This window comes from Podarcis pityusensis (genome assembly GCF_964106645.2).
Source record: "Podarcis pityusensis genome assembly, chromosome: 17".
NCBI classification, from domain to species: domain Eukaryota; kingdom Metazoa; phylum Chordata; class Lepidosauria; order Squamata; family Lacertidae; genus Podarcis; species Podarcis pityusensis.
Genome location: NC_138042.1, coordinates 37,629,380 through 37,642,242, shown reverse-complemented (window position 1 = coordinate 37,642,242; position 12,863 = coordinate 37,629,380).

The following is a 12,863-nucleotide window of genomic DNA, read 5'->3' as shown; positions in this document are numbered from 1 at the left end:
ATGTAGGCTTGTCCATGGCATTTATTTTCCCTTTCACCTTATTTACCAATGCCGTTTCAGACCTTCAAATAAAATTGAGGCATATAATTTTTTACACCAAGGCCAGTCCTGTCATTAGGCAGAGTGCGTCAACCACCTCAGGCGGCAGATCCTGAGGGCAGGCATGGGGCAGAAATTTGATTCAGTTCACATGTGAAGCTACCGAATTTGGTCTTTCCAAAATGATAGACAAACTGAGGCACAGCTAGCCTTCAGAGTTCACACTCCCCTGAAAAACAGGAAGATACACTAGATGACCTTTTGGTCTGATCCAGCAAAGTTTTTCTTCTTATTATTTTATGATTTTTTAAATTTGTATACCACCCTATTCAGTGGTACCTTGGGTTACATATGCTTCAGGTTACAGACACTTCAGGTTACAGACTCCGCTAACCCATAAATATTATCTTGGGTTAAGAACTTTGCTTCAGGATGAGAACAGAAATTGTGTGCCAGCAGTGCAGTGGCAGCGGGAGGCCCCATTAGCTAACGTGGTGCTTCAGGTTAAGAACAGTTTCAGGTTAAGAACGGACCTCTGGAACGAATTAAGTTCTTAACCCAAGGTACCACTGTACTTGCAGGTCTCAGGGCAGTTGCAACATAAAATCACAACATAAAAACCCAAAATACATAATAAAAACAAAAACTACCCGATAACGCCCCTTCCCCATTTTAAAGGGCATCGGATGTCAATCAGCCAAAGGCTTGGCTGAAGAGGAACGTTTTTGCTTGGAGCCTAAAGGTGTATAATGAAGGTGCCTGGCAAACTTCCCTGGGGAGAGCATTCCACAGACAGGGAGCCACTGCAGAGAAGGCCCCGTTCTCGTGCTGCCACCCTCTGGACCTCTCATGGAGGAAGCACACGTAGAAGGGCCTCAGAAGGTGATCTCAGGGTCCGGGTAGGTTCCTATGGAAAGAGCTGGTTCTTGAGGTATTGAGGTCCTGAGCAGTTTAAGGCTTCATTATTTTACAGTGGTACCTTGGGTTACATACGCTTCAGCTTACATACGCTTCAGGTTACAGACTCCACTAACCCAGAAATAGTGCTTCAGGTTAAGAACTTTGCTTCAGGATGAGAACAGAAATCGTGCTCTGGCGGCACGGCAGCAGCAGGAGGCCCCATTAGCTAAAGTGGTGCTTCAGGTTAAGAACAGTTTCAGGTTAAGTACGGACCTCCGGAACGAATTAAGTACTTAACCCGAGGTACCACTGTATTATTATTTATTCAGCTTATACCCGGGGGTCTCAGGGTGGTTCACAACAAGACCACAACATATAAAATCAAACCAAAAGCAGTAACCCAATACCACCAACCCCAGCCAGCAATTGGGACCAGTGAAAGCCATGATTCTGTCTATTACTGGCTGTGTTCCTCTTCGCGAAAGGTAGTCTGTGCATTACAAAGGGAGAGGACTATCCCTACCCTAATCTCCAGTCATTTGGGACTTGCGTGGCGAGGCCCCGCACCCCGCAGTTCCCACAGAAATAAACACACAGACATGAATATGTTGGGTTAATGGGATAAACAGGGCCACAACTTTATTGGTTACAGATGTGAGTGGTTTGGCTTAGGCAATTGGGTGAAGCAAGATTATATACTGACTCCTGCCTGTCTGCAGGACATCCCAAGACCACTGATAGGGGGAGCCCTAGGATAGACATCAATTAAGAGCACTCCTACGATGGGGCTGTGGCATGGCCCTAGCCCACACCCAGGCTTCGGACAGGAACCACTGTCAGGAGTTCAGCCTACACTCGAGTAGGACCCTGGCAGAGACAGATGCCCAACTGGCATGTTCCCTCTCTCCTGGTCGATTGTTCGGGAGCTTCATAAGCTTTCTTCAGCCCAAACATCACAGTGACTGATACCAACTGACACCGGCACACTTAGGGATCCACAGAGTCTTCACAGCTTTTCATGACAGACCTCAGCAACTCAGCATTTTGGCTAATCGACTTTATTTACATATAAACACACACGGAGCACTGCAACATGGCTCCCTCTCTCTCTAGCTTCAGACAGCAAAGAGAAAAAGAACAAAGGACAATAGTCCCACTTCACGGAACACAGTAACACAAACATCCTGTCTCCGTCACTTCCCACACTGTGGAGTCAAAACGTATACCATTATGTGAAAGACAAAAATCCCATGACTGCAATCATAGATCAGGAAATTAATGGGATACCCTTAATGTGGAGGAGCGGGCTGGAGGCAACAACTGCCCCTCGCATGGTAAGGCTTACCCAATGCCTAACTTTACAAAGTTGTGATGATTGCTACTAGGTAGGCGAGAACCAAATGGCTGGTGCCAATTTGCCAAGTGGAAAAATTCCTACCTGCCCCCTACAACTTTAGTCATAGGTAAAGGTAAAGGGACCCCTGACCATTAGGTCCAGTCGTGACTGACTCTGGGGTTGCGGCTCTCATCTCACTTTATTGGCCGAGGGAGCCGGCATACAGCTTCCGGGTCATGTGTCCAGCATGACTAAGCCGCTTCTGGTGAAACCAGAGCAGCGCACGGAAACGCCGTTTACCTTCCCGCCGGAGTGGTACCTATTTATCTACTTGCACTTTGATGTGCTTTCGAACTGCTAGGTGGGCAGGAGCAGGGACCCAGCAACGGGAGCTCACCCTGTCGCGGGGATTCGAACCGCCGACCTTCTGAACGGCAAGTCCTAGGCTCTGTGGTTTAACCCACAGCGCCACCTGCATCCCTAATTTTGGTCATAGCAAGGCCATAATCAAGCAACACAAGAAAAGGGGGTTGGTGGGCTGGGAGATCTGACGGAGATGAATGGAGGCAGCCTTCCCAGCCATGCCACAGATTAAACAGTCAGTGGCCACGCCCCCTGGCCCACACGATTGGTCGGCCAGGGGGCGTGACGCGGCTGGGTGCCCTAGTGACGTGGGCAGCATCCCTCTGCCCACCGCTGGGTCACCGTGAGGTCCTAAAGCCCCTCCTGCAATGCAGTCCCCCAGTAGAGGGGAACTGTCATGCCTCCTCCTTCACAATTCTCCTTGCTGTCTGATTTCTTCAAAGGGAGAAGGACATCCTTTGCATACTCTGAATGTGATGCACTCAGTTGTCCTGGGAGATTCTGCTGTGCTTGGATGCAAATGATGTTTGCTTTCTTTGACTCATTTCCCCAGAGCGGGTCAAGGCAGAAACTACAATGAGATAAACGCAATGGGGAGGGGTGTGTGAAAGAGATCAATGTTCTCCTTTCCCCCCTTGCAGCTGTGAAGTACTCAGACTGTAAAGCTTTCGGCTGTGCCACTCCAGGCAGCCAGAAGGGCACCGCCGCTCATCAAAGCAAGCCAGAAGCAGAAACCAATGAAGAGGAAGTGAAGTCACGGACATCTCTCACTTGCTAGGCTGCCACCAGCTATATGGCCTTTTTGCTCTGCTGCGGCGAATGTCTGGCTGTGAGTCAGCAAAACTGAGTTTTGGGGAGGAGGGAGGGAATTAGTCTGTTGATGTAGGATTAGTGACAGGCCATTGCCTCAGTTGATGGGTGTTGGACAGATTCCAAAGGCTGCCTTGCATTATGGTAATGACCAACATACACAATCAGAGGACTGGGACTAGGGGAGCTTAATCAACTTTAATGAGCTTCATTAAATGAAAGAACAATGCATGCTGTTGTGTCTGGCTTCTTCTTTTTTTGTTAACGTTTTAATATGAATCCACTGTTCATTAAAGCCTGACATAGCTGGGAATTAATTAAAGATAGTTTATTCAACAGGCAGAAATGGCCTGGGTCAGGCACTTATTGCTCCACAAGGCAAGGAGTGGCGTAAGTCCCCTCTCGCAAGAGGCACATGGTTTTTAATGGCTGCGTCATCACAGTGACAATGCACTTGCCTGCATGATGTATGGTTGGGGCTGCCATACGTCTGAGTTTTCCTGGAGATTTCCGGGAATCGGGCTTGAAAATGGCATCTGGGCAGATTTTCGCTGAATCTGCAAAATGTCCGGGGGGTGGGGAGCTCCACAACTTTGACAACAAAACAACACCCCAAAATCCCAAACCACAACTCAACAACTATGTCCGGATTCTCACTTTTGAGAATATGGCAACCTTATGTAAAAGGTAAAGGTAAAGGGACCCCTGACCATTAGGTCCAGTCGTGGCTGACTCTGGGGTTGCGGCGCTCATCTCGCTTTATTGGCCGAGGGAGCCGGCATACAGCTTCCGGGTCATGTGGCCAGCATGACTTAGCCGATTCTGGCGAACCAGAGCAGCACATGGAAACACCGTTTACCTTCCTGCCGGAGTGGTACCTATTTATCTACTTGCACTTTGATGTGCTTTCGAACTGCTAGGTGGGCAGGAACAAGGACCGAGCAACGGGAGCTCACCCCGTCGTGGGGACTCGAACCGCTGACCTTCTGATCGGCAAGCCCTAGGCTCTGTGGTTTAACCCACAGCGCCACCTGTGTCCCAACCTTATGTATGGGCAGCTATTTACTCCTATGCATAAGGTTCCTTGTAACCTTATGAGGACATCACACTGAAAAAAGATGGCTGCCCTGTGGTTCTGTAGTGGCAGCCATCTTTTCTTCCATATGGTACATCTTTTGCCCACTGTGGGGTCCGAACCCACGGCCCTGATTCTCATGCTCTACTGGCTGAGCTATGAGAAGTTCACTTCCAGTCACATCCTGAGAGCATTTGAATACAGCAGGTTGCATCCAGTACTAGCACTACTCAGAGTAGATTTATTTAAGATAATAGATATGACCAACTTAGGTTTCCTAATGTCAGTGGGTCCACTGGGAGTAGAATTCATTTGGATATCATACAACCCAGTTCTCCTTTAACTGTGCAGCCATGGAGGAAATAATAGCTGCTCTAAGTAGCTGTGAAATGTTAAAGAAAGAGAAAAGTAGTCCTTGGACCACTCACAAATGGGAGCCAGTTTTGTTTAGGCATGAAATTGGCATAGAACGGATACAGGCTAATCTGTCCATCCCTGCTCAGGAGTAATTCACACTGAATTAAGACTGTCATAGAAATTGCTGTGATGAAGGGACGGCAAGTCAAAATGAAGGCGATAATGCTGAATATGTGGAATCAATCTCAATTCCACGCTCCATGTGTACACTGAATAACTATATTCACATGGCTAGTTTCAGCACTGGGAAGTCCTCATGAACACCAGCATTTTAGTGTGAATTGCTCCTAATATATCCTTTTTTTTTGTATGCATTTTTGCATAATATACACTTTTCTTGCAAAACAAATTTGCCTAATAAAGTGCATGGTTCCCCCCATCCCGAACTATATGCACGCTTTACCCTAGTATATGCATTTCTGTACAAATTACTTGGCTGCAGTGCTACATTGCAAAATTCCGAGAAGTGCGAATTTCCGAACCTGTAAATTAAGTAGGTTCACCCTTAAATGTGAACTGAATCAAATTTATTCCCCACCCCAAATAATTGAAGAGGGGAAAAAATCAGGCCAGGGAAATAATGCTTAGGTTCTGGGTTTGTTTTAATCTGAGGGTTCCTTGTATGCGCTATTTTTAGCAAAAATGCCTCACAGGGCAGTTTTATTCTGGTCTAGTGAGCTGTGAAGCCAGAGCTCAGAAATGCAGATTTATTTGCAAAAGGCCAGCCAGAGAGTGAAGATTTAGGCTAATCTGCCTACCATGTTGTTAAGGCAAAGGTAAGCATATCATCTTGGCCCCGGAAAATGGCTAAGGAAAGAACCTGTGGCCCATTTGATTTTAGCATTCTGCTGAGAACTCAGAGGAATAAGATGAGCTTTGTAGAAGGAGGAGCAGACACACAGGGGAGAGACGTCTTCTCACGGCATTCTAGAAGCGGTGCAGAATGACTCACATTAACCCAGATTATCCAGACAACTGCTCCCAACAGTTTATGAATTGTCTCCTAACTGGATTTTCCCAAAGACAGTGTTAGTTTTAAAATGGACTCTAAATTGAGCAAGCCCTTTCCAGTTATTTCTATTCGGAGATACTTTATCAGCGAAAGAAAAGGTATAGTGTCCAGATCAAGGAAAATAATAGCACCACTCCATTCTATCTTGGTCAGACCATACTTGGAATACTGCGTCCAATTCCGGGCACCACAATTTAAGAAGGATGTTGACAAGCTGGAACATGTGCAGAGGAGGGCAACCAAGATAATCAAGGGTCTGGAAACCCAGCCTTATGAGGAATGGTTGAAGGAACTGGGTATGCTTAGCCTGGAAAAGAGGAGACTGAGAGGAGATAGAACAGCCATCTTCAAATACCTTAAGGGCTGTCACATGGAAGAAGGAACAAGCTTGTTGTCAGGTGTGTGTGAAGGAGCCAGGCCCTGTGACCAGGACTGGGGCCTTCCTAAGTTTGTTCTGAAGAGGCAAGGCGTGGCCGCACAGGTGAGGCCGATTGGTAACTCACAGCACCTGGTGGCAAGAGTTGGGAAGGGATATAAGATCAGCATTTCCCTTCAGCTCTTTGCCACAGCAACACGTTCCCTGCCTTGCTGCATTTGGTTCCTTGACTCCTTGCCCCTTGATCCTCAGACCCTTGACTCGTGACTCTTTGCTCCTTGATCCTCGGACCCCTGCCTTCGTGACTCCTTGTTTCTTGATCCTTGGACCCTTGACTTCGGAACTCCTTGCTTCCTGACCCTCGGATCCTTGGCTTCTTGATTCCCAGCTCTCTGACCCTTGGACTCTTGGCTTCCCGACTCCTGGCTTCCCGACTCCCATTGCTGGTCCCACCCTGCCATCTTGCCCCCGGTCCCGACGTCCCCAGCCGAGACTCGATGGCCCTTGTGGTATCTTCCAACTCTATGATTCTATGATTCTATGACTTCGATCGCCTGTGAACCAGACCGTGACCCTTGTTTTCTCCAGCTCTGGAGGTTAGGACTTGAACCAATGGTTCAAGTTACAAGAAATGAGATTCTGACTAGACATCAGGAAAAACTTTCTGACAGTAAGAGCTGTTTAACAGTGGAATGAACTCCCTCAGAAGGTGGTGGACTCTCCTTCCTTGGAGGTTTTGAAGCAGAGGTTGGATGGCTGTCTGTCTTGGATGGTTTATATGAGATTCCTGCACTGCCGGGCACTGGACTAGATGACTCTTGGGGTCCCTTCCAGCTCTGTTGTTTAGTCGTTTAGTCATGACCCCATGGACCAGAGCATGCCAGGCCCTCCTGTCTGCCACTGCCTCCCGCAGTTTGGTCAAACTCATGCTGGTAGCTTCGAGAACACTGTCCAACCATCTCGTCCCTGTCGTCCCCTTCTCCTTGTGCCCTCAATCTTTCCCAGCATCAGGGTCTTTTCCAGGGAGTCTTCTCTTCTCATGAGGTGGCCAAAGTATTGGAGCCTCAGCTTCAGGATCTGTCCTTCCAGTGAGGGCTCAGGGCTGATTTCCTTAAGAATGGATAGGTCTTCTTGCAGTCCATCGGACTCTCAAGAGTCTCTTCCAGCACCAGAATTCAAAAGCATCAATTCTTCGGCAATCAGCCTTCTTTATGGTCCAGCTCTCACTTCCATACATCACTACTGGGAAAACCATGGCTTTAACTATACGGACCTTTGCTGGCAAGGTGATGTCTCTGCTTTTTAAGATGCTGTCAAGGTTTGTCATTGCTTTTCTCCCAAGAAGCAGGCATCTTTTAATTTCGTGACTGCTGTCACCATCTGCAGTGATCATGGAGCCCAAGAAAGTAAAATCTCTCACGGCCTCCATTTCTTCCCCTTCTATTTGCCAGGAGGTGATGGGCCTAGTGGCCATGATCTTAGTTTTTCCCCCAGCTCTACAATTCTATTATTCTATGTCTTTCCCCACAAGGACAGAATTCTCCAAATGGTAAGTTTCCTTCTTATTTTGGATCCTGGCTATTGAACAATAGCCTTTTTAGCTTGTAATGGTGTTGTGCGCCAAGATATTTCTCAACAGAATTCCCTGCTCAAATTGCTGTCCCTGCATTCAGCAGGGTTCCTCCCCCCCCCCCATTTACAAAGCTGACTCACTTTCTATTCTGCGTGGCACTGGGCTACTCCATGCAATTGACTTAATAGCACGACAACCAGTCACATTTATTTTTGCAGAGCCCCAATAATTGTCTGAAAACCTATTGTGAAATCGAGACACTTAGCCGCAGTGATGGTTGTGCCATTTCCACTCCCCAAAGGAAAGATCGCGGACATTTTATTGACTGCATTTTTAGTCTAGAAAAGGTGCCTGACAGAAGGGAAAGGCAAATCACATGTGTACATGGTACAGTTCTTGACATGGCCATGCCACCTAAGAAGTCACGCTTGTTTGAAAGCACACTCCCAGCATGTGAAAAGCTTACTCACCTGGTACAAGCTTCTAGACTATCTTTTATTCTGATGTATTAACCATCCGCTCGCATGCAGGGAACATTTGATGTAGAGCCATTTGTCAGCCAAGAATGCTCCTCAAGTTCATTCTGAGATGGCACAGTCTTATGGGAGACACGGCCACATCTGCACACAGGGCTGGCCCAAGACACGTTGGCACCAGAGGCGAGCAAAAAATAATTGGTGCAGCCCCCACCAGGAAAGAAGGGGCGGGTGGACATCTACATCAGGAACAAGGTCCTCCAATTTACCAGCAGCACCTCCAATTTACCAGGAAGCCACTGTACAGACGGCATCGGGGGGCGCTGCTGAGGAGGCGGGAGATCTGGCCTCCAAGGGGCGCACAACAGCTGTCGTTGTCACTGAGGAAGCAGTAGTGGGCAATGCATTCCTTGGAGGCTGGCTCTGCTGCAACTGTGGATTCTTCCGCCTGGGGCAGTCACCTCAGCTTCCCTCATGGGGGGGGGGGGGCTGACCCCGTCTGCACATGATAGGGAGCCCTAGTCTACACTCTGCCTAAGATGTCTGACTAACGCAGGTGGCTCTGTGGTCTAAACCACTGAGCCTCTTGGGCTTGCTGATCGGAAGGTTAGTGCTTCAAATAAATGTGACGGGGTGAGCTCCCGTTGCTCTGTCCCAGTTTCTCCCAACCTAGCAGTTTGAGAGCATACCAGCATGACTAGATAAATAGGTATCACTGTGGTGGGAAGGTAAACAACATTTTCGTGCGCTCTGGTTTCCGTCACGGTGTCCTGTTGCACCAGAAGCGGTATAGTCATGCTGGCCACATGACCCTGAAAACTGTCTGCGGACAAACGCTGGCTCCCTTGGCCTGAAAGCGAGATGAGCACCACAATCCCATAATCGCCTTCGACTGGACTTAACCATCCAGGGGTCCTTTACCCTTACCTTTTATTTTAGGGATGGGTCAAGGGGGAAAGAAGACCAGGTTTCCTTTTGTTTTTAATTTCATCTTGTTGTTGACAGTTAAGCCATCTCCTTTCAGTCTGCCTATGTATGCCTGTCCCTAGGTTAAAAACTTATGCCGACTCAGTCCTGTTGCAGGCACTTTGCATTTACAGGACAAATTGGCCTGTCAAGCTGGTTTTGCATCCAAAACTCTACCGCCACGGTCTGATTATATAACACAGCCTAGCTAGAAGATAAAAGTTTGAGTATAAACATGCTTAGCCACACATAAAGGCAGAGGTCATCATGAATCAGTGTCATCACCAAGAGTCACAGAGTCAAATAACCCTAGCAATAAATGTCTGCATGCTAGTTGTGGCAAGCACAGACAGGGATAGCCTAACTTCTGCTGTCTAATCTCTGGTGACCTCTAGGTTAGATTACTTCAAAGGGTCGTATGGGGGGCTGCCTCTGGAGACAGTTCGGAAACAGCAGTTGGTGCAGACTGGGTCAAGGTGGTCCAAAATATATAGCACCAATCCTGGCATGATTGCATTAGCTACCAATTAGTTTCCTGGCTCAATTCAAGGTGCAGAGTTTGAATTTATGAGGCACAGGACCCCAGTCACATGAGAGCTACTACCAAAGGGAAACTAAAGGTAAAGGGACACCTGACAGTTAAGTCCAGTTGTGAACGACTCTGGGGTTGCGGCGCTCATCTTGCGTTAAAGGCTGAGGGAACTGGCGTTTGTCAGCTTCCGCAGACAGTTTTTTCAGGTCGTGTGGCCAGCATAACTAAGCCACTTCTGACGAAACCAGAGCAGCGCACGGAAACACTGTTTACCTTCCCTCCGGAGCGGTACCTATTTATCTACTTGCACTTTGACGTGCTTTCTAACTGCTCGGTGTGCAGGAGCTGGGACTGAACAACGGGAGCTCACCCTGTCGCAGGGATTCGAACCGCCAACCTTCCAATCGGCAAGCCCTAGGCTCAGTGGTTTAACCCACAGCGCCACCCGCTTCCCTGCCAAAGGGAAAACCCCATGCTAAAAATACAAAGGAATTCAACATGAGCAAACATTCCCATTTCAGGAAATTAAAACATTATCTTTAACATCCTCTTGAGGTGATAACAACTGTTTATTGTTTCATAGTGACTTGCATTCAACCAGCCCAGCCAGGCTAGTCTGCGTAGGCTACACTGCAGCCTGTATCTCCCCCTTCAATATCCCAATTATTAGCAGGATTCTGACATTCATTAATCCCTTGGGTTTAGCATGGTTTTCCTTTCCCCCACCCTTATAACAATATTATCAGCGAGCATTTCAGGTCGTTTCTACTCTAGTTTTCATACTTATTCCACCACCACCCCGCCTTGAGTTCACCTTTGTGAAGGAGTGAGTAATATATACAAATAATGATAACAGCCCCATGAAAGGTAAACACGGAAGAAAAGGCCACAGTTAGGCTTCCTTCCTACAGCCAAAGGTGTAAAGTGTAGATCTAGCTAGCTCAATTCATCCATTGGATTGGCGGCAGGTCTGGTTTTCCTTGCAGTCTAGGAGTGATGGAAGTCCTGTTTTTGAAGGCTGCAAAGATCTTTCTTGTTGCTGTCTATTATGTGCTGCAAAAACACACCTGGACTGGGTCCTGGTAGCATATAAACGATAGCGCAGCAGCTGCCTGCATGATTGGATAGCTTAGAACGAGATATTGCAGTTGCCTGAACGGTGGCAACTTTGCTATATTCCCTGCCTGCTTATTTTGTTCTCATTTTAAAAAAGAGATTGTCCTATTTGCTTGTGAAATCTCTCTGTGTCCTTCTTCCAGAGCAGTAATATAGCTCATCTTCAAGACTGGGGTAGGTGGGGATTTCCATTATAAACATGATTATTCTCTGATTTTATTTTTATTTTTTGAAGGGGAGGAATCTCTACCATAAATATCAAAGCGGTTATCTGCTATGCTCTTTGCTGCAAACTTTTCAAATAACAAAACGTTTTATCTTGGCTTGCCGAAAGCGCCAGTGACGCTACACAGATTAGCTCTTATTATATGCCACTACAACCCTGCTTATGTGAGAAAAGCACACCCATTAAAATGTTTGTAATGCTTGTTTGATATGGGGGTGGCAGGGTGTGTGTGTGTGTTGCTGGTTTTCATTGCTTAAAAATGAAGCAGTTGCTGTGTTGAACACTCAATTCTTTATGGTACAATCAGCCCCAAAGGGCTGAAGATCTTGCTAACTTTCTATTTTTGAACGCATAGCTTAGAATAGTCAATACTCATTTGGGTACCTATTTGGAGATATTGACTGCCTGTATCAATTTATATGTTTGTCAGGATCGGTGGAATATTTTATTGAGAATCCCACCTCCCCACCTGTTATATTTGCAATTTCTCTCTTTCCAAAAAATGCAATGTGTGCATGTGTAAAAGGAGTAAGATTAATGGATATCCTTTTGCTTATCATTCTCACAGCATTATTTAACATACTTCCTTAAGACCCCATATAGCTAATCAGTTTAGGCAGGGGTGAAACTAGGCTTTATTTCACCTGGGTCAGACCCAGTTTGGCAGTTCCCTATGTGTATTTGTGTACACACACACACACACACACACACAGCCTCAATGGCAGCCCTCTGGAGGCTTCAACTGGGGCAAAAATCCTGGCTAGCCCCCCACCCTGTAGCTATGGCTCTGGTTTAGGCTCTGTGTTATATCATAGAGCCACAATAGAGAGAGGGCAAGGCTTCTTGCCTTCTGGATGTTTGAACATTTTTGTCCTGTTTCACATCACCTTGATGGCAAAGGGGTGTGGGTGGCGCTGTGGTCTAAACCACTCCGCCTCTTGGGCTTGCCAATTGGAAGGTTAGTACTTCAAATCCATGCAATGGGGTGAGCTCCCATTGCTCTGTCCCATCTCCTGCCAACCTAGCAGTTTGAAAGCATACCAGTGTGAGTAGATAAATAGGTATCACTGCAGTGGGAAGGTAAACGGCATTTCCATGCGATCTGGCTTCTGCCATGGTGTTGCGCTAGAAGCAGTTTAGAAGCCTGAAGTGAGATGGGCGCTGCACCCCATAGTTGCCTTTGACTGGACTTTACCATCCAGGGGTCCTTTACCTTCACCTTGTATGAGGGCATTTTGGATCCCCTCATTTTTATATCCCTCTCTCCAATTCCTACTTAGCAGGTATTAGTGTGATTGTCAAAAGTAGGTCAGTTTTTCCCATTAAAAAATAAAAATAAAACCTTGTTTTTAAGGACAAATTGCATGGCAAACCCCAGAGCAAGCAGGATGGGATTAATTTACATAAGATGAATTCTCCTGAAAGAGATTGGAGGTGGCTGTCATTGACACCTACATTGTGAATGACTTGGAATTGCTTATTGGCTTTGCCAGAAGCATCCTAAAGTTATGACAGGGAATTGAAGACTCCACAGTCGCACACCAGGGCATTGCAGATATAGCAATGTGGTGAAAGCATTAAAAGTAGAAGAAGTCAGCAGAACGACCAGTACTTAAACTGTTCATGAAGGCTAATCCATTCTGTAT